General features: G+C 40.1%; 1 protein-coding gene across 10 annotated transcripts in view; it reads right to left on the bottom strand.

Annotated features, from left to right (window-relative positions):
* The window catches only part of LOC143021020 (uncharacterized), a 162,103-nt gene extending 153,932 nt beyond the window's left edge, over window positions 1–8,171 (bottom strand). For 9 of the 10 annotated variants that reach the window (XM_076178175.1, XM_076178180.1, XM_076178177.1 and 6 more), the window contains exon 1: window positions 8,072–8,167. The gene's annotated coding sequence lies outside the window, so the exon portion shown is untranslated. Of the gene's footprint in view, window positions 1–8,071 lie in introns of all 10 variants that reach the window. The other variant, XM_076178172.1, reaches the window with a different exon arrangement.
* Between the last annotated feature and the right edge of the window lie 4,878 nt (window positions 8,172–13,049).

Raw genomic sequence — 13,049 nt, 5'->3', positions numbered from 1 at the left:
CGTGTCTTTGCAGTGAGAGCACTGGAGGGAGGGGATGAGAGGGAGGAGAAGGATCACTGTTCATTTCCCGCCAAAACACCACACAGCTAACGCGCCTGACGGGACGACCTTGGGACGACCGCGCCCGATCAACTTGGATCAAGGGGCCCTTTGAGAGTTGCGGGTGAGCAACTCCCTACAAAATGATTTAATCTCCTGGATTGATTATTACAAATCCTGGTAATATGTGCACTGTGTTCCTGTATAGTATGTCAGTTAAGAACACTGTTCAACACCGAGATTGTAGAGGAAGACAAGAAAACTTGTGGAGACCGATGACTGGGGGGTAGATAAAAATCACCGAAACCCAACAGATCTTGGGTCCACGTGAATACGAGACGGACCAGGTACTGTCAACCTAGTTCGCGTTCCCGGTTGAAACCTCTAGAAAAGATTCTCACAATCTCTGGCACGAACAGAATTCTATGTCTAACCTTCATCACGTTAACTCCTGCACACTTAATTAACTCGTCCTCCCACCTGTCTTGCTCTCTACTGTGCGATCTCTCGGGGTCCAGCAACACAATTGTTCTGCCCTCTTTTCCAGTCCATGGCCCCTTCCTCCCTCGTGGCGTCATTGACAACTGACTGTCCTGTCAAACTAGTCAACGGACAGGTTGGATTCAGAGTCTGGAGATGAATTTCGTCCAACGATGGAGGATTTGGGTTGGAATCCAAGCCCAGTGACGCCCAACGCTATCGTTGTAGTCCACACCTCGGAAGAGATCCGAAGGAAACTGAAGACACGTTAAGAGTACTAATATTTACGACATATTTCAGATATATATGTACAACTTATTCGGTAATTAGAGATAAATTATCTAATTGTATAAAACTATCTTGAAACAGAAAATAAAATTTATGGAATGTATATCGTGGCCTTTACTTTTTTGTGAATGTCCTTTGGGGTTACGCGAAGGTTGCCTAGTCCTATCCCCGTCCCGTTTTGCCTCACACGACTCAATGGAGACTTGGTGACAGTATTCTTATCCCCCATCACAGGGTTAGGCGAAAAGGGAAAATTAATATTCAGTGTGGGTTTAGGACAGGCAACGGTTGCGTGGATCAGATTTTTGTGGTAAGACATATGTGAGAAAACATTAGGAAAAGGCAAAGATGTTTTTTTGGGCTTTCATGGATTTGGAAAAGGCTTATGACAGGGTAGACAGGAAGGCATTGTGGGAGGTATTGCAGATATATGGGATAGGAGGAAAGCTTTTAAGAACAGTCAAGAGTTTTTACGAGAGTAGTAGAGCTTGTGTTAGAATCAGATATGGAGAGAGTGAGTGGTTTGAGGTAAGGGTGGGAATTCGTCAGGGATGTGTTACGTCGCCTTGGCTGTTCAATTTATACATGGATAGGGTGGTGCGAGAGATAAATGCAAGGGCAATGGGTTGGGGATTGGAGATGGTTAAAGAAAATGGAGAAAAGTGGGAGATAAGCCAGTTGTTGTTTGCTGACGACACTGCGCTTGTAGCAGGATCAAAGGAAGGATTGGGGAAACTAATGACAGAGTTTGGGAGGGTGTGGCAAAGAAGGAAGTTGATAAATATGGATAAAACTGAGGTAATGAGATGCACAGGGGGAGAAAGTGGCAGCTGGCCGGAAGTGAGTATTAAGGGAGAGAGACCGGAAGAGGTATAGTTTTAGATACTTAGGTGCGAACGTAGCGGGAAAGGGAGTGGAGTTTGAGGTACAATGTAGATTGAGAGAAGCAAGTAAATGCATTGGAGGATTAAAAAAGTGTAATGAGTAATAGACATTTGGGAATGGATGCTAAGAGGATATTGTATTAAGGAGTGGTTGTGCCGACAGTACCGTGTGGGGCAGAAACATGGAACATATAAGAGGAAGAGAGGGGTATGAATGTGTTTGGGATGAGATGCCTGAGATACAGTGAGAAACAAGGTGAGGAGGAGAACGGGGGTGGAAAGGGAGTTGGGAGATAGGGTTGATGAAAGAGTATTGGGATGGTTTGGACACATGGCAAGAATGAGTGAAGAAAGATAAGTAAAAGAGGTGTGGAAGGCAGAGGTGGAAGGCGTGAACATGAGAGGGCGACCAAGGATGAGATGGATGGATGGGGTGAAAGGGGCATTGGGAAAGAGGGGAATGTCTGTGGAGGAGGGGCGGGAGAGGAGAGAAGATAGGGGTGCATGTAGAATGACTGTGTATGGATGATGCACGAGGGGAGTGGGTGAGGGATGGGGGTAAGGGAGTATGTATGAAAAATAAATTGACGCAACCAGAAGGGATTTCTCCCCGTCGTCTCCATTTCTGGCTGGCATAGACATTACTCCCACTCAACCAAGTAGAAACGAAACCGTACATATACGAGAAACTTACGTTACTGTACCCATCACCAACTCGTAAAAAATAACACAGAATCAACGCTATAAGACGTGTGAATGCTATCCTAAACAATCTAATTTGTTTTATACGGGGAATGACGCGATTTCTATTTTTCCATTGGTCAATATTCTTTATACTGATGTTGCGTGTCCGTAAGTGTTTTGTTTGTGCGACATTGGAAAACCAGTGTACTAAGCCATGATGAAAAACTACATATCAACTTGACACTATCATGTTTGATAGATGTGAAGTTCAATAACAACACTATCCGTCTTGGGTAGTGGTAGCCAAGACCCAGCAATTCCAATAAGAAAGACGTGCAATGTTTACTGATCATCGGCTTATATTGTTCTAAGAGATGTGGAAAGTGCAGAGAAATGGGCATTAGTACAAATGAATGACGGACTTATATGAATTTCATAATTCAAAACATTTGCAAATAATTTTCCAAAGGTCAAAATATTTTGTGACTTCGCTTTATTATACATACCGTGGCATTTATTAATCACATACGCTTTTTGACCTTCCTATTAACAAACACCTTGTGATATCTTATCATCCTTTATGACATTTCCTAATTATATACATTCTTAATTTATTCAATCTTTACGCCTTTTGTCCGCACTCTCCCATGAAGATATGAATTACAAAAGTGCTTGGGATTTAGTTCCATGTGATTACCAACATATTATTAGATTACATTGCATTTCTGTGATTTATCTACAACACACCCTCACACACAAAGTTATATACTCAGCAACCCTTCCCAGAGAGGCAGAAACCACCCTACATTGTCCGACTAATTTACCAAGACAACAGAATATCTTCACTTGTAAACAAAGGCCGTTGCTGGTTCACTAGCGGATATGGGTCTTCTAAAAGATGCTTAGGGCACCGGATTTTAGATTATTTTAACCCTCCTCCCAAAGTTTCCGACATCCGAAATGTGAAAATATCCAAAAACTACACTGGCGATAAATTGCAGCCTAACAGGCGTGTCCGTATGAAACACTATGATGTCCGTCTCATACATTGTAAAATTAAAAATGCATGGAAAAATACCGTAATATAATATACATGGAAAAATACCGTAATATCATCCTAGTATCAAACATTTTGTTCTAACGTGGGCGTACACGGGTGCACGAGGTCATTAGGTTGAAAATGTGCTATTACGGTAGGAAAAAAAACGCCATTATACTCGTAAAATTCAGCCAGTAAAAGGCCAACGTGTAGAACGCATGGCGACCGGAAGACGGGAGGGATGCAGAGGGGGAGGGAGAGGTAGGAGTGGAGGGACAACAACAAACACACACCCCATCTCCTCTGCCCGGTCCGGCTCTTGCGCTGTGCTCTATCCACGTGCCTTCAGAGAAACCACAGCCTGATGACGCAGTTGGAGAGAAAGTGTGCTTGTCACCGCCAAAATGAAGGCAGGGGCGGGAGACGAGAAAAAAGTCAATATAATTGAATATGGTGGCTGTTGAGAAGTACAGAAATCTACCATTTCTTCGAAGCCGCTGAGCAAAAAACAACTTCTGAGACACTCTCTTACCAAGTGACTGCTTTTCACATCTGCTACATCAGATATGGATGCCCTCGAGCTCCCACAGTCGTATCAAATTCTCTTAGTGCCACAAATAACTATCTGCGGTGTGGAATTACCTGTACTTCTGCAAGAATCAAATACCGTGCTTGGAACTTCCCGTCGCAAATATCGCGTCTGGTCCATTGACAATGCAGAATAAATCTATTGCCTCATAACGGTAAAGATTAGCCCACGATCTCTCCAATCTTTGCAAAGTAAGGATTAATTCACCTACGCTCCAGCACGTGGCGAGCTACGAGAAATGAAGAACACATGGTGGATGAAATGATCGAGATGCAATGCCATGCAGACTCCTAGCACCTGCATTAATTCCACTCATCTCTGTAAAGGTCCAACAAACACCGCACTCATTCCTCTATGCTCAGAAAATGGTTCATCACTTCTTACAGATCACACACACCAACTGGGCAGAAAACTTCAGGTGGCAGGTTTTCTTTTATCAATGTTCCTAAGCCTCCATCATTACCGCTCCTGTAATGGAATTGTTTCTCTTGCAGCTATTGCACATCTCCAGTGGTTCGTGTGTGTGTGTGTGTGTGTGTGTGTGTGTGTGTGTGTGTGTGTGTGTGTGTGCGCAATGTTAAAGGGTAATGGAGAATCACCATGATATACCGGTACCACAAGAAAGGGTAAGTAGCTAATTGTGTGTGGGGGGGGGGGATAGAAACCCACAAATACACACACACCTCTCCTGCCCCCAACCTCTTCCACCCCATCCTTCCCAATCCCCCTCCCTTTAACCATCATCACCAGTCAGTCTCTATGTTCATAACCTAACCACCTACTCACCATGTTCTTGAGCATTCCATGCCATTCCACAAGCTTCCATCTCCCGCCCTACTCCCCCCCTCCCCCTTCACGATCCAAGATGAACACTTGAAGCACTGAACGGTCACTCACATGGCCTACAATGGCTGGTCACCTGTCTAGGACAACCCACACCTCGGTCATCTGCACCAACCTCCACGTACAACCCCTAACACCTCACGCGTTCACCTCTACATGCCCAATCACACCTGTCCTCACCCACTTTTAGATACAGACCTTTCTGCTTCCTCCGACCCTTGAGGGGGGTTCAGCCATGACTCGCGTATTCTGATACATTTGTAGGAATAGTGACTAGTAGTTGTTGGGTTCCAACCAGGATTTACGTTGACGCAAAATCAAATCCACAATATTTTATACAAACAGTATGACTTACTTTTTTTTTTTTGCAAAAAAAAAAAGACAACCTTTACAAAGAAAATGTTTAAGATTAATAATCAATCTCACGGAGGGGGGAAGAAGATCCAATTAATTATTAGTAATAACTTTGCGAGGGGTAGGGGTATCAACTCACATTCCAACTGTGAAATGGACCATCGAGTTGTATGGAGTTGACTCTTCACTGGCTTCGTGGCTGGAAGTTATTTCTTTTCGTGAAAATTCCCTCCACATATGTCATATTTGCTCAAATTATTCTGTATTAAAACGGTGAACTGGGGGCTCGATTGTCAGAACCTCTACCCACTAGATCCTGGGTTGATTTTGAAGGTCAGGCACGTTTACCAGCAACGAACATATCGTTGGTCATTTGTTTGTTTGTTTTTTTCTTTTCGGAGTAAACTCGCAACTTGGGGGCGAAATCTTGGTCATTCTTCAAGTCCGATGTTTACTGCATGTGACACTGTCACTGCAACGAAGGTAAGTGGGCACACGGAAAATAGCGACTATACAAATGCAACTGGTATTGCAAATAAATTCATACGAACTCCAAAATGAGTGTTACCAACATTGATTTAGGTATGTTCTAATCGTTCATTTTTCTTTACTGCTACATCTGGCTGATGACCATAAAACGTTTAAATTTCGCAGCAAGGAACAAAATAACAACAAAGACGTATCATCTCTTTTACTACCTCCTCCCACATTCACAAAGTTTCGTCCCTTTTAAATCGTTCATTTTACTTTACTGATATATCTAGCTGATGACGCGTTTAAATTTCGCAGCAAGGAACAAAATAACAACAAAGACGTATCATCTCTTTTACTACCTCCTCCCACATTCACAAAGTTTCGTCCCTTTTCAAGCCGTCAAATAGGATCATTGTTTCAGGCATTTTTTCTTTGTCTTACATTGACAAGGGAGCTTTAATTCTACGGAATATATATTACTTATGATTAAGCTCCAAACCACTCGGTCACAATGCTTTATGAAACTTCAACCTGTAGGGCTGAGCTTGCATGTTCGTTCCTGTTGCTACTACGCAGCAAGCCACTACCTGCAGCACAATTGCCAACGCGTAATTTTGAGCGTCAAATTTCTCGTTGCGAAAAGTACCTGATACTATAAATGCCAATTTATATACTGGTATCATCTGGACATGTACTAAGACAATTTCCTAGAAAAGTCAAACTTGTACTCTTACCTACGCCGATTCATTATCCTGCCGTCTTCACCAAGCTGACATAGTATACGAGATATTGTTGTGGCACAATTCAACAAAGAGTTCTCGGGTTCATCTAGGGAGGAGTGCATCGCCCAAAGAAAAACATTCATGTCCACATCAAGTAGCATTCGACAATGTAACTGAACCACGTGCTCTGGGATTTGAGTCAGTCACAACCATGTGCCCAGGTTAAAGTCAAGAGTCACTACTACTTGTTCACACATTTCAAGGATGCAGCCACTCGTCATGCTCAGAACTGCATCGATCACGTGCCTTGTGGTTACATCGCGGAGAAACCACCTTTAACCTTATGCTCAGTAATGCAAACACACCCGCGTTCTGGATCATTCTCTAGCTCTCGCCAATGAATTTTATCCTGAACGACAACGCTCCCTCAACCATTCTCTCAATTATCTAGTAGCTGCGTTCGCTTGGTTTTGTCTGCAGACGATTTCATTCAGCCATCCATTTCTGGGTTTATTTTTCTAGTCCAACTCCAAGCTGCCATTACGTCATTTTTGGTAAATATTTAGTTTCGACCATGGGAGGAATATAGCAATAGAAAATTAAATATTAATTTTGTAAATTAAAATGTATCAACGTAATATGCAATTTTGTGTGCGGAAATGAAAAACAAAAAAGGTGCTAAAACACATTTCTTAAGTAACGAAGTCGTGTACGACGAATGGTACGCCATGTTTGTTATGGTAGATGCCGACGTCGAAGAAATGAAAGGACGATAAATTCTTCTAAGGTAAACTAAACTAAATTAAACTAACCTAACCTGTGTTTAATAAATCGTCATCCGGCTCGTCCTCGTTGTCGTCGTCGTGAGAGACGCGGGCTTTTCAACCACTCTCTCAGCTTGCGGAGTATACAAATTAATATTTAATTTTCTATTGCTATATTCCTCCCATGGTCGAAACTAAATATTTACCGGTTAGGTTAGTTTGGTTTAGTTTACCTTAGACGAATTCATCATCCTTTCATTTTTTCGACGTCGGCATCTACCATAACAAACACGGCGTCCCGAGCCTATGCTACCGACTTCGTTCATTAGCATATTTAGCTTGTAGCAAGGTATTTACAAAATCAATATTTAATTTTCTATTGCTATATTCCTCACATGGTCGAAACTAAATATTTCCCGCATTTTTATGGTACATATTCGAGATCATGTATACTGTTCACCTACATTGGCGTGACCAAAACACAAAGGTTCCAAGTCTTTCTGTTTGTCAACAACTAGTGATCTTAACACGGGCAAATTAATTAACTGAACAATCCTTGCTGTTGACCTACACTACAAAGTACAAGAGGAAACAATAAAAAAAGACGAACTGCACGTATAAATTTGCATTCATTCCCGATTGTATTGTTGTAACATACATTGGTCGTTGATTACATACGTTCAACTGTTGTGCCTACGTGTGTACAACACAAAAATAAAATGCAAACAATCTTCACGAGGAAGGTAATTCTTCATGGATTTCTCTTCTTCATGGGCTTTCTCTTGGCTGATCCTCGTACCTGACCCCCCCCCCCCAATAACACACCCATCTCCAGCATACCTAACTCACAAGACATACATTTTAAAACTAACTTGAGCAATAACACTACTATTCCAGAATATGTGCCTTACCTTTGACTATCTATTCCATGATCTTGGGCATTTTGTAAGGTAATCCATTGTACACTAGTAACGCACTCTCAAACGCACCTACTTGTTGGACGAGTCCAACTATACTGGCGTCCAGACAGGAAGGCAACCAAACGTTCGCGCTGCAGGGTATAGCTACCAAATGTCGCTTTTCATTCTTTTGCACAAGGGTTATTTTTAGATAATTAGATTATATCCGCCCAGGATGTTATTCACATCTTACCATACAAATTATTTTTGTAATATCCTCAGTATTACATAAGACTTGTATCCTCGCAATTCCATCAGACATAAAGTTTAAAAGTTTGTAAGACGTCGTACTCTCGACGGTCCCCCCCTCTTCCCTACCCGTCTTCTCACCCCCGATATCCCCCTCCACTCCATGCTGATTAAACTCGGTTCTATTGCACCGTGTACCAACATTTCCCGTCTGTTTCATCTTTACTTTCAATCATTCTTTAACTAGCATTCCCAATCACTCTCTCTCTCTATTCATCTATCTCTACCCTTTCCTCGCTCATTTTCTCTCTCTCTCTCTCGCTCATACACTGTTTCTCTCTCTCGCTCCTACTCTCTGTCTCTCTCTCGATCATTCTGTCTCTCGCTCATACTCTCTCTCACTCATACACTCTCTCTCTGGCTCATTCTCTCTCTCTCTCTCGCTCATACTCTCTTTCTCTCATACTCTCTCGCTCATTCTCTCTCTCGCTCACACTCTCTCTCTCTCATACTATCGCTCATTCTCTCCTCGCTCATACTCTCTCTCGCTCTTACTCTCTTTCGCTCGCTCATACTCTCTCTCGCTCGCTCATACTCTCTCTCTCGCTCGCTCATACTCTCTCTCTCATACTATCTCTCTCGATCATACTCTCGCTCGCTCATACTCTCTCGCTCATATTCTCTCTCTCTCGCTCATATTCTCTCTCGCTCATACTCTCTCGCTCATACTCTCTCTCTCTCTCTCGCTCATACTCTATCTCTCTCTCGCTTATACTCTCTCTCGCTCATACTCTCTCTCTCTCTCGCTCATACTCTCTCTCTCTCTCGCTTATACTCTCTCTCGCTCATACTCTCTCTCTCGCTCATACTCTCTCTCTCTCTCTCTCTCATACTCTCTCTCTCTCTCTCTCTCTCTCTCGCTCATACTCTCTCTCACTCATACTCTCTCTTGCTCATACTCTCTCGCTCTCTCTCTCTCTCTCTCTCTCTCTCTCTCTCTCTCTCTCTCTATTTATATATATATATATATATATATATATATATGTGTGTGTGTGTGTGTGTGTGTGTGTGTGTGTGTGTGTGTGTATTTACCTAGTTGTACCTAGTTGTATTTTACGGGAAGGGGAGCTATGCTCGTGGGGTCCCGTCTTCATATCTCATTTTATCTAAACAATTTTTAAATTCATGTATTGTTTTTGCACACACCACTTTCTCATCTAACTTGTTCCAACTGTCTATTACTCTGTGTGGAAAGCTGTTCTTTTTCAAATCTCTTCTATAGCTGTCTTTTTTTTTTTTTCCGTGTCCTCTTGTATTTCTGTCATCCCATTTTATCAGATTCTCTCTATCAGTAATTTCTATGCCTTTCATGATTCTGTAAATAGCTATCAAATCTCCTCTCTCTCTTCTTTGCTCTAGTGTCTGTAGTTCAAGTTTTTGTAGTCTCTCTTTATATGATAGTTTTGAGAGTGTTGGTGCCAGTTTTGTAATTGCTCTTTGTATTCTTTCATGTTTTTTTTATACATTTTTTTGTACTTGGTGACCATATCGTTGCTGCATATTCTAATCTTGGTCTTATCAGGGTGATTAGGATTTTCCTCACCATTTCTTCATCCAGGTATGTAAATGCCACTTTGATTGTTCTTATTAAATTATAAGTTTCTCCAAAAATCTTATTTATATGTTTCTCAGGTGACATATTATTCATAACAATGACTCCCAGGTCCTTCTCATTTTCTACTTTTTTTTATTCCTTCTTCTCCCATATTATATGATCCTGTTATTCTGTTTTTGCTTTTTCCAAATTCCATTATACTACACTTTTTTGTATTGAACTCCATCTCCCACTTCCTACTCCATTCCTGTACTTTATTTAGATCTCTCTGTAGTGATTCACAATCTTCTTCAGTTTTCACTCTTTTCAGTAGTTTTGCATCGTCTGCAAAGAAGCTCATATAGCTTTCAATTCCTTCATCCATATCATTAATATATATAGCAAACATTATTGGGGCCAGGACTGTTCCCTGCGGGACACCGCTTGTTACTTCATTCCATTTTGAGTGCTGGTTTCTTATCACTACTCTCATTTTTCTTTCTTGCAAAAAGTCTTCCATCCAATTTAGTAATTTACCTTGTATTCCTCCTTCAGATTCTAGTTTCTTAAGCAACTTCTTATGTGGTACTTTGTCAAAAGCTTTTTTTAGGTCTAGAAATGCACAATCAGCCCATCCATCTCTTTCTTGTATTATATCTATTAGCCTTGAATAGAAACATATTAAATTGGTGACGCATGATCGTCCTTGTCTGAATCCAAATTGCCTTGGATTTAGTACGTTGTTTTTTTCCATCTATTTTTGATAATTCTTTCACAAATTTTTGCTATTGTACTTGTTAGAGAGACTGGTCTATAGTTGGTAGGTTCTTCTTTATTTCCTCCTTTGTATATAGGTACTATATTTGCTTTTTTCCAATCTTCTGGAACTTTTCCTTCTTTCAAGGAACTGCTTATTATGCTATGTATTTTGTCTGCCAGTTCATTCCTGCATTCTTTCAGAATCCAGTTTGCTATTTCATCTGGTCCATGCGATTTTCTGACATCAAGATTACTCAAGTGTATCAATATTTCATTCTTTGATACTTCTATTTTTTCTATAGGGGGGACTTTCTCTTTCCATTCAATCTCTTCAGGTTGTATGTTCTCCCTTGTAAACACTGATTTAAAATGTTTGTTCATAATTTCCGCCATTTCCATTTCCTCAGTGTATTCAACTCCCTCTTGTCTTAATTTCTCCAAGTCTTGTTTGTTTTTCAGTTTATTGTTTACAAATCTGTAGAATAGTTTTGGTTGATCTTTACATTTTTCTATGACGTCTTTTTCATATTTTCTCTTTTCCTCTCTGCACGTTTGTACATATTCATTTCTATAACTGGTATATATTTTCCATTTTTCAGGTCTTCTGTCTTTTTTCCATCTGGTCCAGGCTTTGTCTCTTTTGTCTTTTAACTCCCTACAACTTTTGTTGTACCAGCATTTTACATATTCTTTTTCTTGTTTTTGTCTTGGGACATACTTTTCCACTCCTTTTTTGTAAATTGTTGTCAAAATATTCCATTTCTTTTCCACTGATGTTTCTTCTTTGTATATTTCTTCCCAGTTTTCTTGTTGGAAGAATTCTCTTATTTTATCAAAGTTTGTTTTTTCATACATCATTCTTCCTTTTCTATATTGTTCATTTTTTTCATATATTTTTCTTCATTAAGTTCCAGTTCAATCAATATGTGGTCACTTTTACCTATTGGTGTTTTATATTCAATCTTGTCCACTATTCTAGGTTCAGATGTAATTAATAAGTCTAGTCTCGATGGTTCTTCTTCATTTCTATACCTAGTGTTCTCCTGTATCCATTGTGTCATTGTGTGGTCAATAATCATCTCAAGTAGAGCGTTTCCCCATGAGTCGTCTCCACCCTTTACTGTCATTTCTTCCCAGCAGATTTCTTTGCAATTAAAGTCGCCCATCATAACTATTCTTCCTCCATCTTCCATTATTTTATTTAATGTTATCTTTGTGTCCTCTAACATACTTTTATGTTCACTCTCCTCCCATGAGGCTGTTTTTGGAGGCACATAATTTATCACAAATTTTCTGCTCTTCTTATCTCTGTCTTCCACTTCTATCATAATCATATCTACTGTATTCTTTCCATATATGACACCTTTCACGTTTATATCCTTCTTTGTCAGGAACATGACTCCACCCCCTTGCTTTTTCTCTCTGTTTCTAATCCAATAATTGTATGCATCATGTCCTACACTGTTGGGTGGTAGTGGGCCTTTTAATTTTGTTTCTACAATTCCCATTTTGTCCGGTTCTTTTTCTTTCAAATAATCATTCAGCTCATTCAATCCTGTTATTAATCCATCTATATTTGTGTAAGACACTCTTAGTTTTCTGCCACTTCCATTGTGTTCTCTGTTTCCCTTATGTTTTTCTTTTGTATGTCGAACTTCCTTAGTTTCATGTTCACTACTCTCCAATAGAATCTCTCTTTCTCTGACTCCGTTCTGTTCTCGTTTTTTGCCTTAGCTTCCAGTCTTTTCTGCTTTTCTTCCTCTCTTTCCTCTTTATTCATTTCTCTTTTTATCCATATCTTTTTATATTGTTCACTTGTTGCTAGTTTCCCTGTTTTGGATAATATATTCTCTGCCGTTGTTTGTGACTTGAATTTAATCTTAATTGGTCTGGTCTTGTCTGTGCTATACTTTCCGAGTCTAAATTTCTCTTCTATTTGTTTCATAATTTCTGGTTCATCTTCCTGAACTGATTCTAGTAATTGGCTTACTTTTTCATTTTCCTCTTTGATTCTTGTGGTTCTATCTGTGTTGTGTTTCTCTTCCATTCCTAATATAATTATACATTTCTTCTTGTCTGCTAAATCTCTTACTATATTCTCCTTTTGTCTCATCACTTTAATAACTGAGTCTTCAGTATGTTCTTTCAATTGCTGTTTGACTATGTCAGTGAATGAAACCTTATTTCCTTCTTGGGTTGTCTTCCAATTTTTAGTTTCTTTAGCTATTGTTTCTCTGTTTTCTTTACTATTCTTCTTCAATTCCTCATTCTCCACCTTTACTTCTCTTAACTGTCTTTTTAGGTCTTCTATTTTATCAGTTAAGTTTTTATTCGCCTTTTCTAGTTCTTCCAATCTTTCAACCCTTTCTAAAATGGTGTTCATATGCC

This window comes from Oratosquilla oratoria, chromosome 41 (assembly GCF_046742065.1).
Source record: "Oratosquilla oratoria isolate Oo_2021 chromosome 41, ASM4674206v1, whole genome shotgun sequence".
In the NCBI taxonomy this organism is placed as follows: domain Eukaryota; kingdom Metazoa; phylum Arthropoda; class Malacostraca; order Stomatopoda; family Squillidae; genus Oratosquilla; species Oratosquilla oratoria.
This window is presented reverse-complemented; position numbering and strand designations above follow the sequence as displayed.